This window comes from Chlamydotis macqueenii, chromosome 8 (genome assembly GCF_036417535.1).
Source record: "Chlamydotis macqueenii isolate bChlMac1 chromosome 8, bChlMac1.mat, whole genome shotgun sequence".
Lineage (NCBI taxonomy): Eukaryota > Metazoa > Chordata > Aves > Otidiformes > Otididae > Chlamydotis > Chlamydotis macqueenii.
This window is the reverse complement of record NC_141563.1, coordinates 20,828,627-20,845,959: the sequence shown is the minus strand read 5'-3', so window position 1 is coordinate 20,845,959 and position 17,333 is coordinate 20,828,627.

Genomic DNA, 17,333 nt, shown 5'->3' with positions numbered 1-17,333 from the left:
CCACTGGCTCCAGGCACATGTTTGAAGGAGCTTGTGCTGGCAGAGAAGTTGCGTTTTTATCACTGTCTCGATAGAAAATAGGCCGTGTTGTGACTGGGCTGTGGCTGACGGCTTTGGCTCTGTCAAGTAAACTGTGAGGCTGCTCGTGGTGGTTGGTGGGGCCATGCTGGATCCTCTACCTGCAGGTGGACAGGCCTGAAATGGAGCTGGCTTTCAGAGCGGGGCTTCCTCCAGCTGTCCTGGGCCAGGGCCCAAGCGCAACCAGAGGTTGTGCCTCCAATGAGAAAACAAATGCAATAACCTCAAGTAGTGTGACCATCGTGGCCAGTGGGACTTGGGGGCTCTTGGCCATGGCTGTATTCCCAGATATTACCATGGGCAGCACTGGAAAGGTGCAGGATCCCGGGGTGTGGAGTAAAACACCTACATTGCAGGCAAGTTTGAACTGTTCTGCTGTCAAGCATGATTTTATCAGCCCATCCTCTCCTCTGCTGCCAAGGCTTATCAAGCTGCACCTAAACTGGAGAGTCTGGGTAGCACATCCAGCAGCATCCTTGATGTGGCACAGTGGCAGAGGCATGGGCGTTGGGAATGGTAGTGGCAAGATGGAGCTTCCTTCAAAAGCAATGTCAATGGGCCAAACAGGATATGTGTGACCGTGTCCTTTTACAGAGCTGCAATGTATAACTTGTGCTAAAGGTGGATCCTTCCTTAGCTACTTCAGACAACTGGAAGGTCCTCCAGGAACAGGACAGAAGTGGCAAGGGAATTTAGGACTGCCAGATGCACTGAGAGCCCCAGAGCACGCAGGGATTTTGGCGCAGAGTCACTTGCTAGCACATGTGTAGCTGCCAGCCTGGTGTGATGCTGCAGAACATGTGCTGACTTGATTTGTTGTGCTTTTACATTGCTGGAATAAGAGGGCTACCAAGCTGTCTGTTGGAGGTATTTTGTCAGATGAATTTTATGGACTGTGGTAAATAAGTGTTGATGTTTTGCTGAATTAACATTGAATTTAAATGTAACCCTTGTGTCTTGCCAGCTGTGGTCATGTGGCACTGCGAGACTGGCTTGTGGAGACTGCCTGCAGTTCTATTTATTTAGTAAAATATTTTGTCAAAGCTATGGCATCCTGTTTCCTTGCTGTAAGCAGAGAGAAGAAAGGAGTTAAAGCGGCACAGAACTTCAGTACAGTCACAGAGTTACCCTTAGCAGCAAACCAGATGGCTTATTTGGGGCCTGAATTGGTTGAATAGAAGAGAAAACTAACTTTCTGAGCTGGTGGAAATGGCTTTGCAAAGCCCAGCCCTTGCCCAGTGGAAGAGCATCCAAGTGGTCCTCCCCATTCAGGGCTGGATCGGCCAAGCGGGTGGTGCTGGCTCCTGCCCGAGCAGCCCTTCCCGGAAGCTCGGTACAGATGCCCTGATAAGCTGGCAGAGGAACTGCCAAGCACACACTTTGCTTTCACCAGCAATTGTTTCTGCAGAAGTTGTGAAAGCAGAGAGGAACTGTTACCAAACTACTGATTGTGCCCAACATCAGAAATCAGCTGCGCAAGGGGCTTGGCTCAGCTGGCAATGGCATCCGGGCACCTTGGGCATCAATGGTCCAGCTCTGCCACATGAGCCGTGCCATTCACAACTCCTCCAGAGCTGTGGGACCTCTTTGTTAGCACCAAAACCCATGCTGTTGTGTGAGCACTCAAGTTCTTGTGGGTGTTTTCTTCAGGGAAGAGAGGCTGGGACTTGGTGAGTGAGAAACTGGTGCATCAATAGGAGCTCGACCTTGCGCCTACTCGTCAGTGGAGGTTTGCCATAAATCTCCCAAAGCAAAAGATCTTTCATGGGAAATCTGGGAAAAGGAGCTGAAAGAAAAACTTGGCCCTCATCAAGCCTCTGAGGGTGGCTAATATAAGCTGGCAGGCCTGGAAAAACATGAGGTGATGGGGCCGGGGGCTGCTGTGTCCTGTGGGGTGTGATGACACCCATGGCGGGGAAGGGTGCTGCTGGCTCCCGTGCTGCAAGGGCACCTGAGTGCTCAGGGGTTATGTGGCTTTTGCATGAGTAGGGCAGCAGCAGGAAGGCAAGTTATTTGTAGGAGAGTAAAGGTTTTTCCAGTCACTGAAGAGAGGGCTGTGGCCTGGGGAGCGAGGCACCGGTGAAAAGGTGTTTTGTTGGGACTTGGACTTCTTCTGGGCTTGTGTTGACGCCGGCAGGGCTGGAGCTCTCCCTTGGCAGGGAGCGGGGAAATGGAGGAAGCAGGTGTGTTGCCATGGCAATGCAAGGAGCACCCGCCATCGGCACAAGCTTCCTTTTCTGCTGCTTTTCAGTCCAGGCTGAGCTAGCATCAGGGAGCGTCTGCCTCGGGTGCCCTGGAAGGCCCATGGCCGCCCACGGACAGGTGGGCCCTGCTGACCCTGGGTGAGGTGGTGGGACGGGGTGACTGCAGCACCCATGCCAATGGCCAGACTGTGGCCTGGGGCTCCCACTGCCGCCCCTCAGCACCACTAGGACACTTGGGGCTTTCATTAAAAAAAAAAAAAAAAGGCCTCCGTTTACTTAAGCTTCTTCTTTTTTCCAGCTTTGCAGCCCAGATTTCCTGCTAGGTAGGCTTCAAGAGTCCTCATTCATAAGGGCACAGGAGGCTAAGACACGCTCTCTGAGGGAAGTTACACCTAAATGTGAAAATTTCAGACCTGATTGTTTCTGTGTCCGATGTCTTGCAAAATATTTATTGATAGGGTTTTTTTTTTCTCCAGAAACCAAACAGGTTCCTTTAGTGGGCCAGCAGATGACCAAAGTGGTGAGTTTCCCAAAGCCAGTCTCCCCCTCATGCTCCCAGCACCCCATGGCTGGAGCACAGGGCACCAAGTGTCCCCATGAAAGGGCAACAAGCCTTAAAACACAAGGAACATGGGCCACGTGGCAGAGGGCAGGCACGGCCAGTTGAGGTGCTCCCAGAGTCACTGGTAGCTCTCCTTTTCACTGCTGCTGGTGTGCTCAGTCCGGCCAGGAACTGTTCCTGTCTGTCTTGGTTTTTAGCCCAGGATATTTTAAACAGAGATTACAGGATGAGGAATAATTGTGGACTGAACTAATCAGTAGGCCCCAGGGGTAGGATGTTCAGTGGTACAATCAGGCCCCTCTGCCTTGGATCTCTCGGGTGGCACAGGCTGCTTCCTCCTCCTTCAGCTCCTTTCTAGGTCCTTTGGCTGGAGGTGGAAGGTGAATAGTAACTGTGATGTGATGCTCAACCCCAAGCAGCCAAAACGAGGTGAGAAGAGCCCTAGCCAAATGACTTACAGTCAGACGCCATCGTCCCTGGGTGTTCCAGGGTGCTTGATTCCTGCTGTCAGCTGTAATCCTCTATACAGCAGACCAGCTGAAAAATCGTAGCCAGGATTTTGGTATGGGCTGAGACGCTGTCCAAACAAAAGTGAGTGATGCCCCTCAAGTCAGTCATTAATAATGTGCGTGTGGATGTTTTCCCCTGACAGCAGCACAGTCAAGCCTTAGCCTTATCTAAATCTCATTTAGCCAGCTTTCCAAGAAAGTTTTAAAAAGTGACTGGGAACTGCATTGAAATACATCCATTTGAGCTGTAATTTCATCCAGTGCTTGTTTAGAAGAAATTATGCCCGAGAGATCTGCCTAATGTATGAGTGTGTTTTCCTCACACATTGCCTGCCTTGACATTTTCCCACTGGAGATCACTCAGCTGTTGGGGATCTGTGGTAATGATGACTTAGAAACAAGGCCAGCAAGGAATTCAGACGGAGTACAAACAAATGGCCCAAAGCTGCCTCCACCCCAAGCACACTTCCATTTTTCACACCCTTTTCTCTGCAGTGTAGAAGTCTCATAACACTCTGTAAGTACATGTTTACAGTCGCTTCAGGCCTCCAAGGGCATCCTGCATTAAACCATCTCTCATTATATAAGAAATGTTTCCAGTTTTAGGAGCCTTTAAAGTGAATCCCATTAACATCACTCTTGTACTAGTCCTGCAGCTCTCTCACTGGGTTTTGATCCCATCTTTACATGTGCCTTGGATGCTTTGGTTGCCTTCCAAGATACTGAGACTGATTCCCTGTTTTTTAATAACATGGTGTCCCCAGGCACTTTGTTTTCAGGTCTTTAATGTATTATTTGCCATGGGTACCCAGATAATGCAATAGATGCTGGATTTATTACACCTTATGGAGCATTCTGTGAATTTTTTCCCCATTGCAATCCAGATGAAGAAGTTTGTTTATTCTGCAAAACTTCAAAGCATTCAAACTTAAACATTTTGCTTTCCCTTTTATGGCTGTGGAAAAAAAGAGGTGAGACCTTAGGGTGTGAGCCTCTTCCACAGTGTCACTGATGGGCAGCAGATATTAGGGAGGCCAGGGGAAACTGGGGACACACCAAGCAAAATCTTTGGTATGGGCAAAGGGTATAAGGGTGAAGGGCAGGGCCTGAGGTGAGGAGCACACTGAGCAGGGGTGCCGTCGGAGACAGCAGGAGCCGAGAGGCCTCAGCCCTCACAGAGCAGTGGCTTGTGCGGCAGGGGATGGGTGATGATCCTTCTCCGGATTATGACCCTTTCTGGAGGGAAAAAACCAGAATTCACTAAAGATGCTGCTGGAGGCAGGCCTGGAGAAGCCTCTCTCCTTCCCTTGCTAATTAACTCACTGAGCACACATTGAGCATGATGCTGGCCATTGCCCCAGGAAGGGGGTTGTGTCTGGTCCCACATGTGGGACAGCCCTGTCCAGGGCTCCAGCTATGCATGGAAGTCAGAGCCTAGTACCCAGCATCTCACCCACTGCCCTGCGAGCAGCCACCCTATGACTCTTTGCCACCTCCATCTCCACCTTTTGCATGAGGAGGAGTGCACTTAAAGGAGTTCATCAAGCTGATGAGGGGTGATGTAAAATACACTGAGATCCTCAGGTGAAATCCACTGATAAAATAACCGGCTGTAGCTCTGTGTCTCAGCAGACTTCCCTGAAAATGTCTCTCACAACTCCATGTGCCATAATGCAGGGGTGTGTGCAGCCAGCAGCATTGGTAAGGAGGTCCTTCCACTTTTCCACATGTAACAGATCCTGATTTGATCCAGGTGACAGCTGCGTATACACCACATAGTAATTAACCTGATGTGCCATGGTAGGAAACGTAGTTCCATCCCTGATGTAATGATAATTTCTGCTCCTTCTCTACCACTTTAAACAGTGCCACCAGCACATGTCCCTCAGATGTGTCCATGCCACAGTGGCCTATCTCAGTGATGTGAGGTAGGCTCCCGCAGGTCCCCAGAGTGGTGGGGGCTGGGTTCACCAGCCAAGTCCCTCCAGGTGTTTACAGCTCAGCGAAGCTCCCATGCAGCTGGGCTGCAAAAGGGGCTGGCGGAGGCTGAGTGAAGCCGGTAGGTGACACAGGACCACAGGAGCTCTTGGCAGTGTAGATGCACCCTGTGTCAGCAACACACTGGCTTGTTTTGCTCACTTCTGGGCTCATCTCCTTTTCCCCTAGCTTCTGCTGTTGAAATCCTGGCTGTGCCCGTACCCTGGACTCGCTGTGCCCAGCTCTTCCCTGCCCCACAGAAATGTGAGGTCCCATGGGGTGGGAGGGCAGCAGCTGGTGGAGTCATAGAAAGCAGAGCTGGGCGTCGAATGGGATCCGGGGCGGCAGGGCTGTGTGGTTTTCCAGGGGGAGGGAGCCCGGGCTCCCAGCCCGTGGGGTGTGCTTGGCTGCGGGGCGTACAGCAGCCCCAGCCCCGGGGCGTGTGCCAGGGAGGGCTGCAGGGACCCCGCTGCACATGGCAGCACTGAAGGCTTGCGTGGAAGAGCAAGGAGGTTTTCCTGCTGTTCTTGGTTTCTGTTCTTTCTTCATGACTAAAATCTGATAGGTATCTAAGGGAAGCTCTTATCCTTGATACCGTTCCTCTTAAATCCCTCACTATTTCCCTTCCATTTGCTTTGAAAGGTGTTTTTGTTCCATTGCTTATTTCCCAAAGCTTCTCCTTTTCCTTGTTCCCCTGTCACTGAGGGGAAAAAGAGTCCATAAACCAAGAATAACAACACTGAATTAAATAAATAACCCACACTTACAGGAAAAGCTCGGCTATTTTTGAACTTCCTCTCCCTAAATGTATTTCTGGCTTCCTCGCTACCCAGTGTCTTCTGCCACCCACCTCTGGGCTCGGGCACGTTCAGCAGCAAAGCCGGGGGGTGCAGAGTGGGGGCCCGGGTCCCTCCCGGGGTACACCAGCCTCCCTGCCTCCTTGGCTGGTCAGGGTACCTCCCCCAGGGTGCGGGGAAAGGGAGATTTTTGCTGCTGTTAAAAAGCTAAGGAAGTTCCTCAGCTAGCCAGGAAATTCTCGTACGAACAGAGTATGTAAGCAGTAGCTCAAATGCTCACCAAATCAGAGTACCCGAAAAACTACGCCATAAAAGCAGCCCTATATCCTATCACCTGAATAGCTGCGCTGGATTCTTTTTCCTGCTTTTGGCTGCTTTTTCCTGCAAAACCAGTTTTTTAGGCAGGGTTATCAGGGCTCATCCAGTGAATGCCTCACTCCCATTTGCTTTCTGCAGCTCTTTCGTATTTGGATCCCCTGTTAATAAACAGTCGCTTCCTTTTGCCTCCCTGTGGGACTATGAGAGAGCCTGCGGGCAAAGGGGATTGAAAGCATCATCTTTCCTTCGCCGCTGAGCTGGAAGGAAAAGCCTCCTGCAAAGCTCGCGGCGGACAGTGTTTGTAAGAAACTCAGCTCAGCTGAGGCTGAGGATAGCAGAGGGATGAAACGATGCACAGAGGGACTAAGGACAAAGGTGGCTACCAGGGTTGGCTGAGGGGGATGGCTTCTCCTCCAAAAGATACTGGAGACATCTCATGCAACACTCCCCCTTCGTGCACAGAGAGGAAGAAATGTCTATCAGCTGCCAGAGGTGACTCACATAGAAGGAAGAAGGTGGATCCAAAGAGCAAACTACAAATCAGGACTAAAGGGTTGTACCTTCCTCCTCCTTTACTATGCAGAAAGAACATCAGAATTGAAAGCCAGCTTATTTTTCACGAAACAAATTGCAAATAACTGGAGGGCTTCAAGTGCCTGATCTATTTATAATAAAACCAGTGGGAGGTTTAATTTGCTTATTTTCCTAGCACTCAATAAAATATCTGGCAAACAGAAGTGAGAAAACCACTTATGTTAAAAATTTTGTGTTTTCACTTTTTCAACAAGCCTTTCACTGAAGGCTCTGCTCACCCTGGGAAGCCATCAAGGGAGACTGGAAATTTGGAGAGCTGAAAAATAAACACACAAACAAAAACTCTGTGAACAAATCTTTCATGCCTTACTTTTTGTCAACAAAAGGCAACACCCCCAGTTCTTCCAAGGTAATTTCACATTATTTTAACAAAGATTCAAAGAGAAAATAAAGGGAGAGATCTTTAAAAAGTGCAAATTCCCTTCCACTTCAGTCAGCTGAGCTGGTGCCAGCGGAGCCATTCACTGGGAGAGCTTCTATGGAGAAGTTCTGAAGTATGCTGAAACTCTGCTTGGGGAAGGAGACGTTTTTGAGGGACATCTACATTCACAGAACCCTATGAACTATTTCACAATGTCTTTGAACAAGGCTGGGAAGTGGAGGATTCAGAGAATATGTGGGGGGCAGTATGTTCCTCTTGACATTTATTCTCCAAGGCCTTCTGTAATATTTTAAAAATGCAGTTGAGGATATCTGAGAGGACCAGCCAGGCTGGCGACCTGGAAGTGCAAGACGCAGAGGACAGGGGCTTGCTTCGCAGGCAGTGGGTGGGCAGTGGGAGGGCTGCTACTGCTTGCTTGTCCTTCGGCAGCCCTGGGTCCCGCTCCAGGCAGTGGGTGGGCAGCACTGAGGAAGCTGTGCCCGCCCGATTGCTTGCTGCAGTACACAGCTCAGGGAAAATGGGACTTGAGAGAAAAAGACACGCATTTATTTACTTGCAGATATATATTTGAAATGCATGCAGGGCTTTGAGCCTTAGAAGAAAGAAGGAGGATGAGAAGGATGAGAAGAGCTATGTTTCTACTAGACACATGAGTTGTGCACGCCTTGTCCTTCCCGTATACTATACAATAAGGCTTACAAAAAATGAGGGACTTTGCATCAAAGGTGCTGAGGGCCATGGTGTTGCTTACTCTGCACTAGAGCGAGCTGCAGGACCAGCTGTGTTGATGCAGGTTAAACCAGAAGCCAGAGTGGCAGGTGTAGGGCATTGGCCTAGGATCAGTGCTGTGCTCAAATGGCTTCACTGCAGCTGGGTACCATGCTCTCTGGCATGGCATGGCGCAGTACTTGTGAATGGGAGCCTTTGTGCCTGGTGAGTGGTTTTGTGGAGGAGGTAGCTATGCTCTCAGGGTGAGCTCTGGGTCTCCATTCTGTTTTGGAGTAGGATGTCCCACATCCCTGCTGCTGAACACCCTCTTCCCCTGGCTATGGATCTGACTTCCCACTCGCAGGCTCCTTCCCACAGCCTGGCATTGCTCTCTGCAGATCCGGAGTCCCTGCCACTGGCTGCCTTGAACAGAAGGGCTTTGACCTTTATTTGATTTCCTAAAGGAAGCCAGAGCAGAACATGGAGGGTACGGTTATAAGCTTGTGTTGCTGTTGGTGGGGAGAGTTAATGTCTCCCAGGCATGGATGCTTTGTGTGTGTGTGCTGCAGTGCTGACAGGCGCTAATTAATGAAGGCGCATGTAACTGACAATGAGCAGTCCCAAAGATGGGCAGAGTATCCTACTGAGGAGGTGAGGGGAGGCTGATTGATTTTTGTGGTTTTGGTTGGTTTTTTTGTTGTTGTTGATGTGCTGTTCTCCCTTAGGATGGTATTTTCTGCTGGTCTTCCTTCAACTATTGGTTCCCACACTATTCAATGTTTTTCTAATGCAAATGAGCTCCTTCTCAATGTCTCACTTGAACTGCACAATACTTGGGAAGCTCAGAGAAATGTTAATGCCCTGAGGGCAGGGAATTTTCAAAATCTTTATGTAAGTAGCTGATGATCAAATCCCAGCAAATCGTGTGTCTATGTCCTGGTTTCTCTCATTTACCTGGCACTTACCGACACTCTCTATTGGTGTTGCAGCGGCTGAAAGAGGCATCTGGTCTGTGTCACCTTTTATCTGCCTTTTTTCTTCCTACTGTGCCTCATTACATACGCTCGCTAATTCAATTCAGATTTGAAAGGAAATATATGAGAAATGAACTGGCAAGACAGCAGCAGCTGCAGGAACTCCATGGGAGAAGAAATCCATGAACTAATGGAGTTAGTGGCAATGCAAAACCTAGACATGACTGCAAATTACTTCAGCACATGTGAGTCTGAAAACAGAGATGTTGCAAGAAACTGGAAAGGAGTCAGGAGAAAAATACTTAAGTGTCAAGGAGCTTTTATTTTCCTTGTTCCTCTCAAGGCTGTAGGTAGACTCAGAGCAAGGCATCTTGCAGAGCAGACACCAGCAGGAAGACACAGCAGGTTTCGGTACTGGGTAATGCAATGGCAAAGCGCATGTCACGGTCAGGCTTGTTCACGGTGGCACAGGAGCTGCCACCAAGACCCAGGGCATGGCACCAGCGATGCCCCACTCCCTGGAAGAGCCTGGGGCTGCATCCCAGGTGCCTGCAGCCCCCAGGACCACCTGCCTGTGCTGTGGAGAGGGGATACGGCTGTGAGGAGCTCGCCACAGCCATTCTCCATTTGGCTCCTGTGGGATGGTTGGTCCAAGTAATTACACACTTTGAGCAGCCTTACTACAGATATAGAGACAGCTCCGAAAGAGCACTCTGCCTAATTGCAGATTTGGGTGGCTGGTGACAGGACTAAAACTACAGCTGCTTCCCCAGGAAGATCCATGAGGCGGCTGTGATGCCTCCCATGGTTTGTAAAGCACAGGGGTGTTGGGGGCACTGCACGCGTCCTGTCGTAGCCGAGTGCTCCCACTGCCTTTCTTCATATTTTCTTGGTTTGATTATTTTTGTGTGGGTTTTTTTTTTTCTGTTTTTTGGTTGTTTTGTTTTGGTTTTTTTTTGTTTGTTTGATTGATTTTGAGATGTGACACAAATATTTCCCTAGCACTGGAAACCACATCTGTTTTTAAAACTAGACATCTCTTCCCTAAATGCTTAGAGCAGTTTCTTAAGAGAGCCGTGCTTACACAGAGCTCTCGCCTCTTCCCTGTAGCTGGTGCTACCAGCTGGGACTCCCAGGCTGCCCTCAAGCCAGGGGATGGACTGGGCACGTCCCACAGAGGGGTGCAGGGAGGGGGATGCCAGGGAACAGCTAGCACACAGAAAGCTCATGGCTTTATCAAGCTGCTCAAGGTTACAGCTCCCGTGCTGCAGTGACCCACAGCCCAGAAGCTCTGCAGGGAATGGAGGGAGCCTTTCAGCCAGGAGAAATGCTGTGCCCTTCCACTGGGGTTTGTGATTGGCCTAAATGGACAAAATGGGTACTCACAGGCTATAGGGATACGCTTATGCTGCCCAGAACCATGTACAAAGCACTGGCAGCGGGAGGTAAAGAGAATCTTTAAATTATTTGGCTGAAAAGCAGCCCTAGATCAGCAATTCTTGCAGTAGCTCTGCACTGTAACGCCATTGCAAATTGTTCTTTTTGTCTTGCTGATTATAAAAGCAACTGCAAAGTTTTTTTTTCCTTGGTGTGTTGTGTTTGTTTTTTTCTTTTTTCTTAGAAGAAAAAAAAAGATGGACCAGTGTTCTGCAGGCGCTGTGGAGATAAGTGGATGTCCTTGGCCACGAGATGAAATCTCTTTTGTTTTCTTTCTGGTCCCTTTTCCCAGAGCACTTGCCCAGCTGGCAAGGCTCAGCGCGGTAAGCTCCAGTTTTAACGTGTTAGACTTGCCAGGAGGCACAGCAGTGAGGGCTGAGCATGGGGAAACTTCTTTCCTGAGCAGCTTTTCCTGACTGATGTACCAAAACAGGAGTCCTGACACGGAAGCTATCGTGGCATGAGGACTGGAAACCAGCTGGCCTCCAGAGCTGGGGTGTAAAGCCACCAGCCCCACAGCTCCCAGCATGTACCCATAGTGTAAGTATGGTCCAGGACAGCCTTGCAGTTCTCTCTTCTCCCTGCAGATTTGTGGTGAGTACCTTGGGAGGATGGCAAGCGCAGAGGCAGCCAGGGGTCAATCAGGGGATGTTTTATTGACCCAAGTGTCGTGGGCAATCCCAGACCATACCAGCTGCTCTGTATCATACTGTGAACCAGAACCCAGAGAGCTGCAGAGATTTTTAGACCTCTATTGCCATCCTGACCCTTCCTCTCACCCGATGTACTGGATTCACTCATGGTACAGTGAAGGGTGCCCAAGAACCACCTCACCACAGCCCTGCAATGGCTGGGCCCTGCAGTACCAGGGCTGGCTTAGAGTTGCTCAGGGACAAGGTGCGACTCCAGAGCAACACGCTGGCCACAGGCTCTGGGAAGGAGCCTTTGGAATGAGAAAGTCATGGGAGATCGTGGGCTTTGGGCATCTATTGGGGAAGCCAATGGCTTGGCTCAAGGGGCTGGACTCCTGTTCTGCTTTATGAATGTCAAATGTGGGTTTGGGTTTTTTTTCCTTTGCCCTGTTGCTGTTGGACATTGCCTCTGGGAATTACTTTGTTCAGACCTGTTGAGCTGGCCAGCTGTAAGGAGACCAAGCACAGGAAATTCTTTATAATTAAATTTTCCAGGATACTAAAAGATTAATTTACTTTCGCTTGCAGAAAATGACTAAGCAGAAGCATACTCATCTGTAAGAAGAAAGGAGAGGCTAATAGGAATTGTCTGTAAATGCTAGGGAATAAGGTCTAAGGGGGGGTGGTTTTTTGTTTCAGGCACACTACTGCAAATCTTTAGTAGACAAAGCATAGGAAAAAAGGGTCTGTAGGATTGCCAGCACTGTGCAGTTTTCTACATCTGTTTGGTTTTTTTTTTTTTTTTAAAAAAAAAAGGTCAAATGCCTTTAATGTGATTAAAGAAAAGAAGTTGGACCTGTTTTGCAGTGACTTTGGGCTATCAAGAGAGACAGACAGACTTGGACTCCAGGTATCAATAAGAGGATACCAATAACACAGCAAGATCAGAAAAGAGATGTCCAGCAGTCTTTAAAGAATAGGAAAAAAAAGAATTTAAAACAGAATCCTTGGAATGTAACTTGAAAAACAGGCAAGTAGAAAAAATGAAACAGAAATGCAAATATTTCCAGGTTTCCAGTTCTTTAAAAATGATGATGGTTCAGATGTGTGGTGAGCAGCTACTTTCTCTGAAAAGCAAGCAAAATATTAAATCAAAGAAAAAGGAGAATGTATGTACATATGTATGCACTTTGAAAGCCTCCTGCTGAATTATAAATACCTTTGAATCATAAAATATAGAGCCTGTCAGTGGTTTCTATCGAAGTTTGAACATGCAATTTCACTTGTTCACAGCACAGCCTGTGTGTGCTATCACATTAAAACCAGAGAGAAGTAAGAAAAGACACAGAAATATCCTGTAGGTGAAAAAATAAACCACAAACCTGACTGACAGACTGAGTAATTATTAATGGGGATCTCTGCATGGATAGGTGCGTGGAGCAGACTGCTCTAGGCTCTTCCTTCCCTTGGAAATGTGGGGACATTAAAAATGTGAAGGCTCATCTACAGCAGCCAGCAGCCACCCTGGTGCAGCACAGATGCTGCGGTAGGACGCTGCTGCTGTGCTGACAGAAGCAGTGTCTTGCAAGGCTCTCCCATGGGCACCACTGAAATGAGGACTGCTAGCAATACATGAAGCTGTTATGGCATGAGAGGGACCTGACCCTGAGGAACCACCAAAGCACCCAAAAGTGGCAGGCTTGGGAGCAAGCAGACCTTCCAGTGCTTCCTCCATGCCTGGGCTACTGCTCATAGCTGGAGAAAGGGTGTGCTAGGATGGGCTGTCACAGCTGCAGGATCTCCTGCGTGGAGCCAGAGAGGTCTGTGGGGCTGGAAGATGTGGACCTTGTGAGCAGTCAGGGAGCCACAGGCAGGAAGAGCTGTGGGTGTTGTGATGCTGGCAGGGCTGGTGGCAGCAGCTGGCTCTGCCCTCCCTGTGCAGTTGGTCCTTGCTGCAGGCCAGTGAACCTTGACAAGGGAGGGGACAAACCTGGACATGCACTCATTAGCAGTGGGGTCAGGCCAGGCCTGGGGTCTCCCCAGAATCAAGCTGCTGGGCCATGGTTGAGGGTGCAGATCCTGGGAAAGGTGGTGGGGCAGGAAGGCCTCTAGTTGCACCCAGAAGCATCAGAAGGGAGGATGTAAAATCTTGGTTTGTCACATGCAACGTGTGTGAATGAGTATGTCAGATGGCTTTTCCCATCCATGCATGGAGCTCATTGATGGCTGTTGTTACTTTAGGAACCCAGGAAGGATGTTGAGGCCACTGAAGACTTCTTGCCATTGTGGAGGATGCAGGATGGGGGTCCCACAGGTCTACAAAGCCTACACTTACGGTCACAGTGAGAGCCCACCACATCACCAAGAAGGAGCCTGGTGCCTCCTGGCCTGCCCTGCTCCTTGGCTGGAGTGGTGGGATGGGTCCTGCTTGCTGGGTCCTACCCTGCCACCCCACTGAGCCCCCATGGCTCCCACTCCCCAGCCCCAGTGACATGGAGGGCCACGGAACCATGAGCAAGAGCATCTCATGAACTGCAGGCAGCAAAGAAAAATTTCTGGCAGGAATTGTATGACTGAACCTCAGGTCATGACTGTTGTCTGTCATTCAGGGAGGAAAATTGTGACAGGAGCTGGAGACTGGGTGTACAGAACAGGAGGGAGGTACCACATCTGCAGGTGCAGCCCAAGGAGCAGGGAGGTCTGCCCAGGAAGGAAGAAGAGCCGCGAGCAGCTCAGTGAAGGTGGAGGAGGAAGTAGCTCTGACAGAAATAGTGACCTGGATTCTCAAATCACTGAATTGCAGGAAGACTTGGAGCCAGAGTGAGCAGGCAGCAAAAAAAAAAAAAAAAAAAAAAAAAAAAAGTAACTCAAATTAGAGCCTGATGAGAAACTGGAAGTCCTTTACCCAGCAGCAAAGCTTTCTGAAAGCAGAAAAAGGAGGGCACTGTTTGAGAAAACACTTTGAGGTCAAGCTGGACAACAGCAGAGGCTTTCCGAAGTACTGGGAAAGGAACCTAGTTGAACCAGTAGCAAGTTTCTCAGCTGGACAATACACAGAAACAGATCCAGGATGCAAACCTCAACACATGGCCAAGGTAGGTGGAGACAGTTACACTGCCCGGGCAATGCCAGGGACAAAACTATTGTCCACTAACTCTGTGGACACTCCTACACTGCTAAGGCTGTGCAGCCTCAGTTGGCGGGAACTGGGTCATTCAGTAATTATATAGCATTATTATATGTAACCATATCATATGGGCATCTCTTATTGATTTTCATGCTGCTAAAAAGGAAGTAGGATGAGATGAAGCCATTAATACAGGGAGAGATATGGATTTCTAGCAGCAGCGCAGGCAAATCTGAACAGAGCTCTCCAAAGGAAAAACCTTCTCGCTCTGGAGGGTGAGTGTGTACTTTCGTGATGCCCGGAAGGGCCTTGAGACAAAGCGTTTGAGTGACTGGAAGGTCCACAGGAGAGGCTCATGCTGCAGTGCACCCTCAGGTCTCTGCAGTTTATTGGTGCAAACCCTCATGTAGATGCACTTGCATCGGCTAGACAGACTTGTTTAGCCTGCTTTCATGGATGTAAAGAGCAACCCAGTTAATGTTGTCTGGATTCAAGATGCATCAGGCACAGTCAGCTGGTTTAAAGCTGTACCTTGACACCATATTTCTTGCATCTCCTGCTAGCAGGATGAGCAGAGGCCTTCCACGTGGCTGTGCTGCCACCAGCCCCTGGGCAGGTTAATCTGCAAGCTGCCTTTCTTTGCACTGCCTGTGTTTCTTGCAGTGAGATAACTCGTGTTACCCCATCCTGTGTGCAGGGCAGGCCGTGCACAACCACTGCAGCCTGCCCAGAACCTGCTGTGCGTGGTGGGCACCTTCCTGCTCCATCCCTGCTCAGCACAGTCCCCTTCATATTGTCTTATACGCAGTTGACAAGCCAATTTGGGGGGAATTTGTGGGGATCTGGGGTTAGTTTCCCCAGGCTGAGTGCCTGAGCAGCAAGCAGCAGTGCCGGGGGGAGGTGGAGGGGGCTCCCGGTTATGCATATCCAGTGGAGGCTGCTCATCGTGTTCCCTTGACAGAAATCATGTGGAGATACTGAAGCTGGAGTCTTGTGCAACCCCAAGGAAGGTGTCCAGGAGTATTGAGTGATCCACCCGCTGCCATCAAGAGACAGACGGACATAGCTGAGGTGGGTGAGAGGCACAGAGTAATGCACCTGGGGAGACCTGGGCAGCAGGGGACAGCGCTAGTAACAGAACACCAGAGCAAAAAGCTGTCAGTAGGTAGCACCTCTTCATGGACTGCTCTTGCTAAGCAGGTGAGTGCTGTCTCAGATACCTCACACAGCACCAGAGAGGCTAATGCTGTTCTGTTCAGTCACAGCAAACCTGCCTTTGATAGCATGGAGCACTCAGTTTTCACCTGTCCCTTTGGAAAGCATCAGTATAGAGAGATCCCAAAGAGAGAAAGCAGAGGATCTCAGAGCTGTAGCTCACTAGAAGAGAATCACAGCGCTTGCTTGTGCTTTTTTCCTCTCCTCCCTGCTGGCTCTCTGAATTAACCATCTCTTGTTCTCCACTCCCATCTCTATGACTGCAGGTCTCCAGTACATCCTTAGGTGCTCTCTCTGCTCTCAGCTGCTGCTCCTGCGTGGAGTGGTCTCCTGAGGCCCTAGAGTGAGTAGCCCTGCTTGTCTGCAGCAGTACTGCCAGCCCCTCCTCCATTTCCTGCGGGCCCTTCCTGTCGTTGCCTTTGGCTTCCATCTAGACCTCGGTGGCATACCAAGAAGTTGCAAATGATCTCCAAACTCTCAAGTGTTTCGCTAGAGTTGTGGCTGTCAGCAGCACTCATGTTAAAGCCACAGCTGTCACAGAGAGGGCTGGCGATGCCAGGTCTGAGCACTGCATAGCTCGCTGTGACACTGAGAGCATCTCCTCCCTCTCCTCGGAAGGAAAGAGCTGGAAGGAAAGTTATCAACTAGAAAAGTGTGCTCACAGGAGAAAGAATTTTGTTTGGTTGTGGATTCAGCTGCTCAGCACAAGCGATGTTCGTTAGCACTGGCAGGTAAGGGTACAACATGGTGTCTCTTCCTTGCTTCCGCTGGTTATCCAGGGCAGGGGTCTAAATGGGATGGGTTCAGCGGAGACGAGGGAAGGAATTCCATGGCTGAGAAGTCCTTGCAACTTCCTTCATACCTCATTTTATGATAAATTTTAAGGTAAATCCATTAACTGTGTGCAGGTTTGTGTTTTTTTTCTTGTGCCTTTCCTTTTCCCTTTTCTCCCTGGTATTCTCCCTAAATGTTTAGGGGTGTAATGCTTTCCTGACCACAAAAGTCAATCAGAAAGAAAACAGAAGTTAAAAACCCGATGTCACTCTGAAGTTCATTCATGGTGTAGGTATAAAAGCAGACACAGCTTTAACGACCAAGCACACCTTCTGTGGCTGCCTCTCTTACCGGTAACAAAATGGGAACCCGCATCCTTTCTCCGGAGCGGAGCGGCACCGCGAATCCTTGCAGCAGCGGTGATGGCCCTGCAGCGCAGTGCCAGGGCGACCTTTAACGGTCCTCAGCCTCGCCTGCCCGCCGTGAAAGGGGGCTGGCTGCTGCACCCCGGGCAGGTCACCCTGGGCTGGGTGGGATGGGGGCATTTTCCTGAGTGCCTCTTCGCATCCCCACGCGTGAGCCTCGGCCTGCCCCCGGCCTCCCCGGCTGCAGCAGGGCCCGCTTAGCCCCAAACCCGGCCCGGCTCCCGCTGCCGGTCCCGCAGTGGCACCTGCTGTCGGGGCCGCCCCGCTGCACCGGAACAGCCCTTCCTCCGTACAACTCCGCCTGCCAGCGGCCGGGACAGCTTATTTCCCTCGACCCAGCAAATGTTGGTAGGATTTAGGCTGGATTGCGAAGCTAATTCCTTCGTTTCCGTGGGAGTTCGGCCGGCCTGAGAACCCGACCCGTTAACTGCAGGGTGGGATGGCTGCAGAAATGCCTTCCCACGCGTGCTCAGGGCACGGCTCGGCTACAGCTCGTCAGCGTGGTTTGCGTGGAGCCCTGACCCACATCAGAGAACAGCTGTAGCTTGAGAACAGTTTACCTTCAAAGCCTAATCATCTTTAAAGTATCTTTACGGTAAGAGATAAACACTCTTCCTCGC